The sequence below is a fragment of the Microcebus murinus genome, chromosome 22 (assembly GCF_040939455.1).
Source record: "Microcebus murinus isolate Inina chromosome 22, M.murinus_Inina_mat1.0, whole genome shotgun sequence".
Taxonomy (NCBI): Eukaryota; Metazoa; Chordata; class Mammalia; order Primates; family Cheirogaleidae; genus Microcebus; species Microcebus murinus.
The window spans coordinates 9,616,572-9,632,669 of record NC_134125.1 but is presented as its reverse complement, the minus strand read 5'-3'; the positions used below and the strand labels follow the sequence as shown (position 1 = coordinate 9,632,669).

Genomic DNA, 16,098 nt, shown 5'->3' with positions numbered 1-16,098 from the left:
CCTGGTCTTTGAAGACTGATCTGAGTCCCCCTAGGTTGCCTTTGAAGGCCATCCTTCCAATCACAATGAGAGATGGTAGCTGACACACTGAGGATGAAGTAAACTATTCTCCGTGATCTGACGCTAGAAACCTTGCAGTGAACTGAAAGCACCTGTGTATTTAGTAATTTCTCTAAAAATTAAACTTACATGGAAGTATTACCACTTAGGATGCTATTTAAGCCTCCAAGCATTTTTCTCATGAGATTTTACTCACACTTTGTATTCCGAGTTGTCCTGGCTCATTTTAGCATGGAATGGTCTTGAAAGGAGGAGGAGCTGAGCTCTAAATATGTGCACTACAACAGACTGTTCTGTACAACTTCATTAAAACTAAGCATCAGAAAGTCATAGATACCTAGACAGATGCTCTTAACCCAGGATGAAGGAAAATTTTGCATCAAGTCTTTTTTTAATCTCAATTCTCACTTTCTGGGGTAGCAGTAAATAACAGTGGCTGTTGGCATACTGTGACAGTGGAATAGGACCCAGAGAAGATGCCAGCTCGGGTGTCCTTATGGCAACCATGACAAGATTGGAGATTCCAATGATGTGGCCTGTTTCCCTCTGTAACATCCTGGAGTAGCCCAGGGATTTGACCAGCACAGGTGTCACTAAGCCTTAGCAGAAGACTACCCTGCAATGTTTTAGCCTCTAATTCCAGTCTCAAAACCTCAACTTAATGATGAGATGAGGCAAAAAGATCAAGCCAACATAACTTTGCTTAACTATGACCTAGAAAGTTAAAACACAGAACTGGTCACTGCCAGCTTAAACCCTCATGTCGTGGTCTGTGATACTACTCCATGGTTTATCTCAAGATGAACCACTTGTATTGACAGGGTCAGATTGAGAATGAGTCAGAATGTCTTTTCTAGTGGCCCAAAACCTGTTTCCCTGTATGGTCAGAAGCATTTCCAAGTCTTTTCCCTTGGGATGGTGTAAACAAGGCATAGCATTACTTTTCTACTTCAGTGCTGTAGGGCCTGGGTTGCTCAGGATCAGGCTGTCCATTGGAAGGGTCAATCTAAAAGTTTCTAAAGCCTTCCCATGTTTCCCACCCTCTATTCTTGAGTTCACTTGACCATATGTGGTTTTGCTTAACCATATGTCCAGAAATTAGATTATCCTAACTCTGGATTAAAATCAACCACAGACCCAAATACTAGTTCATTAGAAATACATATGGTTCTCTGCACCTGCTCCCATGCAGACCTCAAGCTCCAAACCCCTGCTTGAGGAGCAAACCTGATCCCAATTCTACTGAAATCCTAGATCGACTTAACTTGGAGCAGTAGCGAGTTCTGAGAAGTTTGCAGGTTCAGTAAGGAAGTCCTACAGACAGTACCAAATAGTGCTGGGGTGGGGGAAGGTTCCTATGAAAACAGATCTTAGGTTGCCAATGGGAAGTGTGGTCTGTGAGCTATACAAGGCTTTATTCTTCTCACTGAGAGCAGGCAGGCCTGGAAACTTCAGCTCTAGAAACATCTCGGGTCTACAGTGTGACCTTTTGAGACAAAGTAACTAGTAACTGGATCAAAATTGGGGTACAAGCTCCATTCTGGAATGCCAATTTCTTCTATGCCATTGTATTTAGATTTTTGTCTTTGTTGTGTATAGTATAAGACGAATATAAGGACAACTCATGTCTACCAACAAAAAATTAGTTTCTGTAAATACTTGTTTTCTGTTTCAAGTGTGTTCCATGATTCAGGAACAAAGTTCTTGGCCAAGTGGACAAGGGAGTCTGGGGAGCTAGACCTCGGCAGAATGTTGTCTGAGAGCCCTTTGGAAGCCACTGGAAAGTGTAGGGACTTCTGTGATACCAGGCAAGTTTCAGACTTACAGAAAGTATCTAAGAGCTCAGCTCTCCAGGTGAGAGGACCTGTAGACTTGTATGATGACCATACACTAGAAGATTTAGCTGTCCAGTCACTAGTAGCTGAAACCTGGCAAAGGGTTGGGACCTCAGGCTGGTTTTGGAAGAGTGTCGAATAGCTGGGCTTCAAAACCTGTTCTCTTCAAGTAGTAGGTAAGTTCTTCCATGACATGCCATTACCTTTTGAATAACTTCCTGGTGTTTGGGGCTAGGAAACTGAGTATTACTAGGCAGAGACAATTTGACCCTACAATGTAGTTTGCAACTGGGACACAGGGACTGGACAAGGCCACATAGCTCAGTTAGCCCAAATCAGTCTGGGCTCTATGCTGGGACTACTGCCTCCCATGATGATGGGGGGACAAACTAACTTTGGTAGATCAACTTGGACAGATCTCATCCTCACAATGTTAAAGCTGTTCTGAAAGACCAGACAAGATCCAGTTAATACCATCACTGGAGCCAAAACAAAATCTAGCTATGTTCTCACTGGGAATAGTCTAATAGATTGATGGAAACGATCTTCCATTAATACATACCTACTCTAGAGATCTATTTTCAATGTGCCTCCCATCTTTTTAAGCTGTAAAATAGCTGGTACAGAAACCTTATTTTCTGTATCGGGGAAACCTAGGCTTAGGGCTTAGAACCTGGCATTACATGATACATACGAAAGAACCAGGACTTGCACCCAAGGTTGGTCTTCCAAGTCCTCTTCTCTTTACTCTTGACTGGGAGGATTTCCTTGGTTAACATGGAATGTCTAAACTAGTAAGAAAAACTTTTATATTGGAATTTAATTTCTACTCAGCTGCAGAAAACAAATAGAATTATCACATGTGATTTTAGGCTTTTCTGGTATAGCCCAAACATTGAAACTATGGTTTGGAAAGACTCCCCCCCCCCCGCCCCTCCAGGAACACTCCGCAATCTAGGAATGACTGTCCCCATGGTCACACTGAGCAGCAGTAGACCCAACCTTGTGAGTTCACACTACTGGTAAGAACTACTTGTGGCACTCAGAACCCAACTGGGTAGGCAAGACTCAGTGGGTGAGACCCTTAGTAACTCAGCTAGACTGAGCCCTATTTGTTATGGGAGTAAAGCAGAAGTCATGGTTGAGCCAAAAGAAATCTGGTTCTCATCCAAATCTTGCCACAATCCCTTACCCCCTTCAACCTTTAGGTTTAAACAGTGACTTCATCAATACAAGGTCAAAATAAGAAAAGCAGAAGTATGCAAAGATGAGGCAAAACAACCAAGAGCCATTACAACAGCCAGGATTCTGGCTTATGCATTGGCGCTCAAACTGCTTAGATCCTTCTGCATCTTTGCAAGCATGTAGTTTTTAGTGTCGCTCTTCTCCCAGAAGATCCATCTAGCCTTGTCCAAGTCATCTAAAAATCCTGGCTTTGCCTACTTATACGGGAAATTTTGGTAACTGACATAAGAACAACTTCTTGCAGAGAATACAGCCTTGAACCTGAGTTCATTTGGCTTGACTGTCAAGGACATCAGTCCTGTCTAGTGAATTCCTGTTTATATCAACTCCGCAGAATTTATCCTCAATGAATTGGAGTTGGCCTTATAGCCTATGAGAGAACTTTTGCTAGAGTCACCTTCGGTTGAAAGATCCTTTTCTGAACAGAGGCCTTTACTACCTCTTGAGTATGGAGACGAGATGGACACAAGACATTGTCACACTTGTGTACACGTGCCATTTTACTAGTTTGTGACTACTTCTACAATGACCATCCTTGGTTTGCCTAAACCCCCTTAGAACTGTGGAGACTGCAACGTTTTCAGCCATGGATGGTGAATCTTAATAGTTGAGTCCTCAAATAGAGGTGATTTTTCTCATGCTAATCCTACAAGATAAGTTCACGAGAGGTAAATGTCTCTAGGGTTTGTGTTGGCCGGAGGCTCTGGTCTCTGCCTTCCTAGAACAGATTTGGATTTACACTCTAACACCTTCATATGTTACAAACTGAGGCTATTGTGGCATAGAAAACATGTTAGAATAACTTCCCCATGTGAAATTAAATCATACTGCAACATTGGAATTAACCTCTGAATGTCGTCTCCTAGAAACAAACATAAACATTCAAAAATGTCAGTATGAGAGACTTGGAGATACTGACCTCTTGACTTTTGTTCCTATGCCTTTTGGAAAAGACACAGCCCACTCTTCAAAACCCAAAGCCCAACTGGGTTTTTTTGCCAGTGTCCAGAGGAGGCAGGCAAGGAGGACTTGGTAATGCCCAGGCCTCACAAGCTGTCAGGAAGGGGCCTAGGTCTTCCCCTTCCGTGTGGTTTTTCTAGAGGCTGTTGGGGAGCAGCAAAGTCCTGGCTGGATCTTCAACTGCCCTAAGGAGTCTCCACATGCAGAACTGTCCCATCCTTAACAGGGACCTGAAAGCCTACAGGGAAAACCCAAATTGTGGGTACAAGGTGATGAATCTAGGAATACCTACTGTTTCAGGACAGAGCCCAGTGCCTGGGTCTTTGTGCCCTTGGACCACTTGTTTATAATGAAGTCAAGACTTCTGATGGGTGGTACCATCATGAATAGGAATCAACCCCTGTGAAGTGAGGAGGCAGAACTGTGCAAAGGAATAAGTCAAACCATGATGCAGACCTGGTGACGCCTGGGCCACCCCGGGAGGGAGCTTAGAAGCAAGACTTGTCAGTGTCCTATGTCTGGCCAGGATGGCGGGGCCTCTGTGCTCGCCTCGCTCACTCTGATTGCATTCCACAGCTCAGCATGCCATCTTGCTGTAGATGCATGTGCTGCTCATCCCCTCCTTCCCATGAGAAGCCTGTTGGGCTTCACAGGCTCGGGTGCATACAACAGCCTGTGTCCTCCCCATACTGAACTATCCTAGACTTTGAAGGAACCAAAGGAATCTCTTGAGAGACAAAGCTAAAATTGTACTTCTCAGATCCACATAGATGTGGTAAGACCAAGGGACAGTTTGTGCCTTAGAAGACCTCCCCCTGGGTCGTCTCCATGCCTCTGGATCTTTCTAGCCTTGTGAGGCAGGGTCATCCTGAACGGAGAACTAGGTTAGTGAAGGAACAGCCTAATATGTTCTCATGCAGGGTGACGGTAACCTCAGTGGCATGGTTTCTTCCAACCACATCCTGAGAGTCTGGTTTATGTGTATCTTTACAACTCCCTACTCACTCGTGAGGACTTGCACAAGAGGGACCCAGACCCTTCATCTCTAACTCGGCAATTATATCCACTGCTGCCCAACAAAAACAAGATGGTCGAGGGCTGAGATTCTTCAGTGTTCACCCCAGGTGTAGAAGCACCATGTGGTACCCCAGTGACACCCACAAGTTCCAGATGTTATCTTCCATGCCCCATAACGTGGCATTAACTCTCATGCCTCGTAACCAGATTTGGTTGCCCCTGCAGGTAGAACTCCAGGAGAATCTTACTTGGCCATATCAGTTTGCAAACCAAGATTCTCCAGGGTAAACCAAGGTGCAGTCTCTCCAAAGAGGGAAAGGGGGTTTTATGCCTCACAGGGTCTGTTAGAGTCATATGCTCAGGTTTGGGGAGAACTGATACATATTTACAAAGGGAGTTGAATACATGTGCAATGGGTAAACATACATCCCATGATAGCTTTGTGGTAAGGTGTTTCTCATTAAAATGAGAGGATTTGGCTGATTGTGTCAAAAGGTAAACTACAGGACACAAAGATAGCTTGTGCAGTCTCTCTAAGCTAGCTGAAACTGACTTTGGGGTCTGTATTAATAGTTTATCAGGAAGAAAACAAGGCTGGTCCTATCCAGTGGTCTACGTTGTAGTGGTGTAGGTATGACTTTGCCTGACAACTTCTATTGTCAGTGAGCGGTGTTTCTTGTAGCCATAGGGATTTAGGAAATTGCCATGTCAGTCAAGTCCTGAGCCCTCAGCCCATAAATAAGTCATGTTTTCTTAACCTTAAAGTAGAAGTGTCACTATCCCAGTCACCCATGTGGACAGTCTGGTGGCTTGACATTGCTGTTATCTGACAGAGTTGACATGCTACTGGCAAGCAGTCACTTTCCTATACTTATGCACACATAGGTACCTAAGAGTAGAAAATGACAAACCGTTGATAGTGAGAAAATGTGTTCAGGGAAGCTAAGCAGCACAGAATATCACCAGCACACCTGTTAGCCTGCCACTGCTGTTTCAGTCTCCACCCATGATGTCTTAAAAGGTTACTGTGGTTCCTGAGAAACCTCAAGCAGTTCAATGAAGTAGATCCTGTGGGATGGCTCTTTAAAATGTTTCTTACAGAGCCATCTGCTTAACGATGACTTTTTAGTCTCTAATTTTATAAAGTAACATCACTTCCTTGGAATGTCCTAGTCCTTCAATTAAGCCTATCATTGCCACTGCCACCTCTATCTAGGTCTTCGGTATTAACAATGTCATCTTCACTGTTAGGATGACCTTAATTCAGAACCATTCTGGCTATCGCCAGTCATCGAATGAACAAACTAGAGTCCCATTGCCAGTGTTCTTAAACTTAATGATGGGACTCTGAAGGCAAATTTTTACACGTGCAAGAGTAAGATCCACTCTTTCCAAACATCTTTTCCTCACTCGGCATGCAAAATCCTGTCGCTACCTTGATCACTGAACATAGTTGTAGGACAAAGGCTGCCAGGCATGCACAACTGCCTTCAATCACTGTGTCCTGAGCATTGGCAGATGCATATACAGCATTCTGTATGCTAAGTTCCTTTTGAAAACCTGCACGTGCCTGTTCACAGCTGTTAGCATGTTGTTCAATAAAGTTTTTATAGTCTTCATTGGTCTAAGGATACCCTAATCATGTGGCTGAATTAATGAAGTCATATTTGGGGTGGGAAGTGCATGGCTTACACGCCAGAGTCTCAGCTGGCGGATGAGCAGAGCAGTTGCCAAGAAACGGTCTTGCACTCGGCATTTGGCTTCCATGCAGCGAATGAGTTGCTCGTGCACGATGTTTGTAAAATCCACCAGGAAAGATGTCTTCAGTGATCCATGGCGGTATGTTACCATAATAGACTGGGAAGAAATGCACTTCTTGAAAGCACGCTGCAAGGTTTTGCTGATCTAGGCAAGTTCACACTATACCTGCTGTATTGGCATCTCCCAGCAGTTACTGTCCTTGGCATCCTTCATTCACAAAAGGGGTCATCTCATCAGTTGTAGAGTCTTTCTGGGACAGTAACACCAAAACAGTATTTCCTTAGCATTGGACTTTGTTCTGGTATCAGATTTTCCATCAGCAGTGAGCTTGTCAAAGTTCATCAATGAATTTCTTCGCTGGTTCATGGTCAACAGACGATTTATTCAAGTTTCTGAACACTGAATGACACATCTCAAGTTTCTGCAACCAGCCTGTTGAATGTTCACTTCTCAGTTTCCAGTTCACTGTGATCTTTATTTTACAATCAGCATAGCATTAAGCGATGTGTGTTCACCGCCATGCTGACAGATACACTCTTTCCATACCTGATATCTTCACTTCTAGTTTTATGCGGTGTCTCTGTTCTGGCCATCACTTTAAGAGTAGAACTGCAGTACATAACTCCGGTTCTTCAGGTTGTACATGGTGAGCATTCCAATGTGACTCCTGTAAGATGCCTCACTTTCATAGTACTGTTCAGGTTTTCCAACAGCTCGACTTCCTATGCTTTTACTGCTATTACCCATAGAGGTATGCAGGCTTTCTTGGCAGTCAACAATGTACACCATAGAGAATAAACAAAAACCAGTGAGTATAGTACACATAGGTCTTGGCCCCATGTGCAGCATTGTAGGGAACCTGCCACTGCTGGCCCACTCAGCCTGTGCATGTGATATCTTATTACCCTTTGTGTGTGGGAATCCGGGCATGTGCAGAGAAAATCACAGCTGAATGGATCTGTGAGGGTCTTTTTCAACTAGGAACTGAATAAACTGTTGTGCCCCTGTTCTGACTGACCTGACACATGAGGTCAGGTGTGGAATTCTGTGTGCATCAAGTCAATACTAAGTTCTAGATTCTACAGCATTCCAGGTTGCTCAGCCTGTGCCTGGTCACTTTGCATCTGACACTGCTTTTATTGTACACTACAGTGGAAATATCCCCTACCCTGTAGCAAGTACCTCTGATTTAGCAGAGACTAAGTATATGAGGATGAGAGGCACAAACTTTGCTTGTGGGTACCTGGGTGAGTTTGTTGCATTCTTTCCCAATTCATAACCTTTGGTGCCTAGATCCCCACATACCACTGAGTTACCTGCCTTATGTGGGGACAAAGGAGTACAGCTATAAGCTCTAGTTAATAGTTGAAAACCTAATCCAATAGGACATCATTGCTCATCTCAGTGAGATGCACTGAGAATAACATAGCGCTATTGCAGGAGAAGTGACCTCCTCCTTGGAGAGTATATTTCCTGTAGAGTTGATAAGGTCCTACGAGTCCCTGAAGCACTTTGCATAAGAGCCCATGAGGCGACCAGCCTGGTCTGATGATGGCAAAGAATCAAGAGATCTGCAGGTTTTTACTGGTCTCGAATTGACCTGGTGTGCTGCTGCCTCACCTAATCAAAGATTTGTGACAAACATAAAATATTGGAAGGAGGACGTGATCGTCTTGTGGTTCTGGTTTCTGTAGCCTAGGTGTTGGTGCAATTAGAAGTCAACATATAGGACAGACCAATTTAACTCAGGTGCGTAGGATGATCCTAGGATGAGATGGTCAAAAGACCTTCAAACGACCTCTATTTTCCAGTTAAAGTGGCATCCCTCCAAAAAGATACTTCATGGCTCTTCTTGGGAAGCCACATGGCATCAAATCTGTAATTATGAGATAGGCATTAAGGATGAGGTCAAAGCCTGGGATCTATGGTCAGATTCCTACTTTAATTCATCTTGGCTGTTTGCTTCTATAAGCATTTGGGGCATCTCTTAGGCTCACAGAACTACACTGAAGGTGTTAGGATCTGGAGCTTTAGACCCTCAATCTTGGTCTAGTTGTATTGACTAGATTGTTCCACCTATTTCACATCTTCATGGAATTTGCCAAAACCCTAGTTGGTTAATCAGACACAAAAATACATGATCAGAATGTCTTTCCAGTAAGACTGATAGCTTCCTAGTTGGTTAAGTAGACATAGGGAGAATACATGATCAGAATGTCTCTTTTCAGTAAGACTAACTTCCTATTTGGTTAAGTAGACAGGAGAATACATGATCCTCTTTTCAGTAAGACTGACAGCTTCCTAATTAAGTAGACATAGGGAGAATACATGATCAGAATGTGTTTTCAATAAGACTAACTTCTAGTTGGTTGAGTAGATGTAAGAATACATGATCAGAATGTCTCTTTCCAGCAAGACGTCTCAGAAGTCTTTTGTGAACCAATGCACTGGCTTCTCTGAAGGCCAGGTTGTGACACTGAATAAAACACAACCAGTAACTTCTTGCCAAACTTAAATCTAAGTTTGAAACCATCTTCCTGTATTCCAAGGAATACATGCAGAAATACCATGACCATCTGCAAGAACAACCCCCTGAGAGTTCAGAAGATGAGTCTATGCTCTTAAAGTCATTCTAGTTGTCTAAAATCCACAAATGTATACTTTTGAAATGAACTGTACAGAAGATGTTGGGCTTAAACTGTTTTGCTGGAGTCGTCTTTGATTTTTATCTTTGCCTCTCACTCTAGGGGAGTGTTCCCCTCAACCCTCCAGGCCCAGCTGGGCTTGTTTCTGAGCTGAGAACATAGAGGCAGAGCTTACTCCAGAGCCTGAGCTTCACCAGCTATAGGAAGGGGCCAGGTCTTTCTCTTCTTGGTGTGTCATCTTCTGAAGGGTCTTGGTGCTCAGTGGCATGTCCAGAGTTGGGAACCAAGGGTTGCATCCCTCGTGTACTATACCCCCCAGAGTGCTCCATGAGTTTACAAACACATGCATCTATGGGTCTCCAGCTACTTTCACAAAGTGGCCAAGAAGCACCTAGGTGCTCTGCAGCCACTTTAGGGTAGGCAGAAAGGTCCCCAAGCTGGGTGAGATGCCACCTCGGCACCGGGCCCGTACCTGCAGTGGTATACATCCACATGGCTGTGTCCATACCTCTGGTCTCCCTGCAGTCCAATGACTTTGTAGAAGTGCCATCTAAGTATCCTGTGCTCTGAAGGTCCTATACTAGCACAGATGCTGCCCCAAAGTCTCCATTGCTGCCCCTGGGTTGGTCATCTTAGTCTCCTAATAGTCCCATGAGATTCAGGATGTATACCCTGAAGAATCCCAGTTCTGATAACGTGATATAAACTTCTCTGTAGTAGCTCTGCAGGTCCAATTCCCCTGAGAAGTGACTTGATTCCCCATACACATCGTGGTTAGGGTCCAACAGGATATTTTCACAGGTTAGCCCTCAAATGCAGCCATAGGTCCCTTGACTTGTTCAGACTTGGTCTCCTTGGGATGCAAATTAAACCTCAACTCTGATCCTGGTTGTGCTCTGTAGCCTTTTGCCATTAGTTTTCACCTGCCTTGTTTCCATGGCCTGTTAGTCTCTGAAATTCTCTAGATTGGCTTAAGGGATTACAAGAGCAGAAATTGCAGTTAACATGAAGTCTCAGCAGCAAGATCAAGTTCCCTTGTGTGATACTGTCTACATAGAGCTGTTTCCCTTGAGGAAAAGGTGTTTTCTCAGCTCATGATCAGCCACAAAAATCTAGATACCTAAGGAGCTATTTTGATAGATACTGCCTAAAAAACTAGAGTATCCTCTTGTTTGTAACCAGTAACTTCACCTGAAGGCAACATTGTGGCAGCCCGATTTGTTGACTGAGTATTCTATCCAGCTGAGCTTCAGAATTAAAGCCTAAAAGAAACACTTTGTAACAAGTCTTTAAAAGATGACAACCATCCTTTTACTAACTACCCTGCTTAAGTCTGTTGGGTTTTCCCCCCTCCAGCCACAGACGAGAACTGCTCAGGCAATAGGCCCTCCTAAGCCAAGGGAGTGTAGAGTAGGATTTTTGAGGGTGAGTGCCATTAGGACCTTACTGGAGGTCTAGGTTCTTTCCCTAGCCTGGAAAAACAGGTATGTGGGAAATAATATTCTTAATGATCAAGGGCTACTCCCATGAAGTCTGTTTCAAAATATCCCTGTGAGAAATGTGAACTTCCTCTGGACAAAGTGAAAGTGTTTTTCCTTCCTGAAACAACTGAACTTGATGTCAAGAATACAATACTGTGGTCCCTTAGAGAAAATGAGGTGAGCTCTGCCACTTCCCCAGTTGACTGGCTGGAGAGTACCTGGAGCACACAGCATAGGCAGGAGGGGGGGACCGGGAGCCCAGCAAGCTCCCTGAGCTATAAGGTTGGACATGTAGGCAGGCCAAGGTAGCTAGAAATAGGGTCCAGTGCTGTGGAAGAGACAGCTACACACAGAACATTCCAGAGATCTGGAGAGAGTCCCCCATGAATCTTCAGCTGAATACTAATATGCACATGTGAAGAAACTACCAGAGGCCAGGGAAGGAACCACCTGGAAGGATTGGATCGGTGGTCCTCAACCTCTAGGTTGCCAATGGGTGTACCAGTCCATGGCCTGTTAGGAACTGGGCTGCACATCAGGAAGTGAGCAGCAAGAGTGAAGCTTCATCTGTATCTACAGCCCTTCCCATCATTCACATTACCTCCACCTCAGATCACCTGCAGCATTCGGCGCTCCTAGGAGCATGAACCCTAGTGTAAGCTGTGCGTGAGGGATCTAGGTTGTGTGCTCAGAATGAATCTAATGCCTGATCGTCTGAGGTGGAGCTGAGGCAGATGTTAGCACTGGGAAGCAGCCGCAAATATCATTAGAGGTTAAAAACATAATAGAAATAAAGTACATGACAAACGTAATATGCTTGAATCACCCTGAAACTACCCTGTGGCCAAGTCTGGAAAAACTCTTTTGTGAAACTGGTCCCTGGTGCCAAAAAGGGTGGGGACCACTGGCTTAGAAGAAACAATCCTTGGAGCTTGCACAGCACTTTGAGTAGTTTGTTCCCACCAGCCAGAAGTGGAAAACCTAATTCCTGGGACATAGGTCAAAGCACTCAAGGGTATTTCCCCAGTAATGGGGAATGAATAAGTCCTGGACCTAAAGGCTATCCTGATCCTTGCCTGAAAGCCTCAAAAGGATCAAATTGACCAATTAACTGTATCCTAGAACAAAGTACAAGGATAATTTTAGAAACAGAAAAATATCCAAAGTACAACTTATATCTGGCATCTAATGTCCAGGCATACAAACAACCAAAACAAAACTCACAATGAAGAAAAAGGTCAACAAATAGAATAGATACAGGAATGGTAGATGATAGAATTAGAACAAGGACATTAAAACAGGTATATCTATGTTCCATGTGCTCAGAAGAGAACATGTTAAATGGAGACATGGAAAATACAAAATATGGAAATCAAAGTATGAGATGAGTTCACTGGACAAAAGTGATAGCATATTAGATACTATAGAAAGTTCTAGTCTTTTCAGGACAAAATCTCAACATGAAACCGACAAAACTGAAGAGCCACTGAGCTATAGAACAACTTCAGGTGGCCTCACCTAGGTATGCAGTCATATCACTTGTAAGCACAAATACGCTCTGAGAAATGCATCACTACATGACTTGTCTTTGTATGAACATCAGTAAACTTACAAAACCAAAATGGGTATGGCGTGGGGCTCCTAGGCTACACCTGCACAGCACGCTACTGTACTGAATGCTATAGGAAACTAACAATACATGTTAAGATGCAGATGTTTACCAAACATGGAGAAGGTATAGTGAAAACAGGATGTAAATGACCTGAAAATGCACTTGTATAGGGCATTTACCTTGAATGGAGGCTGCAGGGGACTGGAAGATGCTCTAGATGAGTGAGAGATGAGTGATTGTGTGCAGGTCTAGGACACTACTGTAGACTTCATAAACACTATGCACTTACAGTAAAATTGATTTATTGTTGTCTAACTTAAACTCTAACTTTGGTAGTATTTACCTTAAAACAAGTGATTTTATACATCTGTGTATTGTTTTATCCTTAGTCTTTTTAGACTCTTCTTAAACCAAGATATACATTAGCCTAGGCCTGCACAGGGTCAGGACCATCAATATCACTGTCTTTCATTGCCATATCTTGTCCCACTAGAAGATCTTCAGGGCAATAACATGCATGGAGCTGTCATATGTGATGATGCCTTCAGTATACCTACTGAAGGACCTGCCTGAGGATGTTTTAACCTTTGTAAGGAGAGAGAATACTCTAAAATGGCATAATAAATACTTAAATGACCATTAATGGTTCATGTACTACATGTTGTACTACATGTAATTGTACATGTTATCTGTACAACTAGCAGTGCAGTAAGTTGTCACTACAAACGTGAGTAGTGATACATTGCGCTATGACATTATGATGGCTATGAAAGGTCATCTGATATTTTAAATGGGAAAAATGCAATCCCAGCAAACTCAAAAACCCCAACCCACTTCCCCATGTATCTCTCCTTTAAAACCTATGATAATCTACCAAGGAATTTGAGACAAAGTAAGCATTTTGAAAACATTTCCCTAATGTTTAACAAACCAGTTAGTAGACATCCGTATGCAATATACAATGGTGTTATAGACAGTATAGTATGAGTTATGACTTCTATATTATGAAAGTGTTATAAACATAGATGATGCAAATACGAGCGTACTTCAAAGTAAAACTATGGGCTATGTAGGAGGCAGAACAGCGTCTATGGTAACTGTCACTGTTCTGTAGCGACAGTTACTGTAGTTAACTCTAGCAACCCCTTCACCAACCTAAACAGCAAAAAATAGAGTAGTAGTTAATGACCAAGAGTCAACCATGTCTGAAGCCAAGGAATGACAGGCAGTCTTATGGCCCAGAAGTCGGTGAACTGTCTTGTCCTTTTTTTGCATTTCGCGTTTAATAATGAAATGAAGTTGTTAAAGTAGACAAAACTTAGTTGAAGCAAATCATAGTTTACGGTCTTGTCAGTAGGGCTCCCCAGCACATGGAGTTCCCAGACTTGGAGTCAGGCTCCTGACTCATCCCTGCTCATCTGTGGCCAGTGAGATAAGGCCTGACGGGGAAAGAGGAGCCGACGGGGTACTTCCACATGAGGGAACTCTTGGAAACATTCAAAAAAACTCCTATTCTCAAAATCAAACATACCAAACCCGACCCAGAGGTTTCTTGACATAGTGAGGGAACCACTGGGGAGGTGGTGAAGACAGTGCAGTGATTATCCTCCTTCACACACAGAAGTAGAAATGTCCACAGATTCCAAGTGTGTGCCATTCTTGTCCAGGAATCCTTAGACTCCTAAAGCCCAACTGCTAGAGTCGTTGTACATCCAACTCCCATTCGTGTCTCCCAGAGGTGAAGGCCTGGATTCCCTGTACAGTAGTTAGATCCGTTAGAATTCAATGGTGACTGGGTCTATAACATGCTTCAGGCAGATGGTACAGGTGAGTGTTCTCTGGAAGGCTTGTGTGACTTCTGAGTCCATTTTCCAGCGAGACTTTTCTGCAGGATCCCTTTTTTTTCTTGGAGTCAGGCTGAGGTTTCTAAAATAACAAGGTTCTCACCAATGTTTTGCTGTAGAAGTAACACGAAGTCAGCACACATAGGTGGGGCAGGTGCCCAGGCGCCCCTGGGGGCCTGAGGCCAAGCAGGCGTGGACAGCCTTGGTGCCAAGATGGGCCCTCTGGCCAGAGATGTGCAGTAACACGCCAACTTTGACCTGGGAAAGGCCGCCAAGGAAGTCTTCAACAAAGTATGGGTTTGGCATGGTCAAAATAGATCTGGAAACCAAGTCTTGTAGAACAGAATTTTCTACTTCTGATAATGCTTACACTGATACAGGGAAAGTGACAGGAAACCTAGAGACCAAATATAAGGTCTGTAACTATGACTCAGGTTCACCAAAAATGGAACACACACAATACCCTTGGGACAGAAATTTCTTGACAGAAATCTTTCCAGACAGAAGTCGGTCTGCCTCCCCGGCAGAAATAGTTGGCTGAAGTGTTCAAACTGACTCTTGGTACCATATTTGTACTGAACAGAGTGGGAAATCGAAGGCTGCCTATAATCGGGGTTGTTTTAGTCTTCATAGTAACGATATGGATTTTTCTAGACCAATCTATGGCTGTGCTGCGTTGGCCTTTCAATGTTGGCTTGCTGGCTATCAGGTGAGTTTTGGTGCAGTCAAATCCAAACTGTCACAGAATAATTTTCCCCCCTGGCTTACAAGGCTGCAACTGCCCGCTGCACACTCTTGCGAATGATGGCACTGAACCGGGAGGTTCTATTACCAAAAGGTTAATGAGAAGATTGAAATGTCAATAAACCTTGCTTGGATGGCTGCCAGTAACAATACCTATTTTGGCCCCGCTGCTAAATACAAGCTGGACTGTAGGACTTCTCTATCTGGTAAAGTAATGCCAGCTTGATTGGACTAGATTATACTCGGACCATCCAACCAGGCATCAAACTGGACCCTATCAGCTTTTTATCTCAAATTCTGTAGGTACAAATATTAGGGTTACATATCTTGCCCGTCCCCCCTCTCCACCCCGCTATGCCAGAGCTTCGAGTGTGTCCAGCCTCCAAGTGGTGCACACCACACCCACCATGTAAGTGCGTACCCTTCCTTCTCCCCCTTCCACCTGATCACCTCCCAATAACAGATCTTTTTTAGACATCTTGGTTACAGTGTGTATTTTTGCCTCTCTAAAGTAGAGGTAATCCTTTCCCCCCCTACAATGCTCATCACGTCCTTAAGATGTGGGTCTCCCCCCCCACAAATCCCTGTTGAACACTATTTTTTGAGCACCATAGTTTCAGTACCAATTTGGCGAGTAGTTATGTAGCCTTAGAAAGAACTTCAATGCAGGAGGCCACAAGGTTGAGTTGGGAGATTTGAACTAGAAGCTTAATAGGGTTTGAATAGGGCATCAGATTTGTCCCTGGATGTGAAGAGAAATGAACCCGCTATGTTTTGGCTGTCTGCACTAGGGTGGCCCCTGTATACTTGGAGACTTCCTGTTTTTGTGATCTTCCTGATCTAGCCACAAGGAGATTCTCTCCACATGGCCTGATCATTGATTGTCCTTTCTGA

The 16,098-nt window shown here is 43.8% G+C and overlaps 1 pseudogene; it reads left to right on the top strand.

The window, feature by feature from the left end:
* The first annotated feature begins 14,692 nt into the window (after window positions 1-14,692).
* LOC105864373 (non-selective voltage-gated ion channel VDAC3-like) lies at window positions 14,693-15,916 on the top strand (annotated as a pseudogene).
* Window positions 15,917-16,098: the final 182 nt, after the last annotated feature.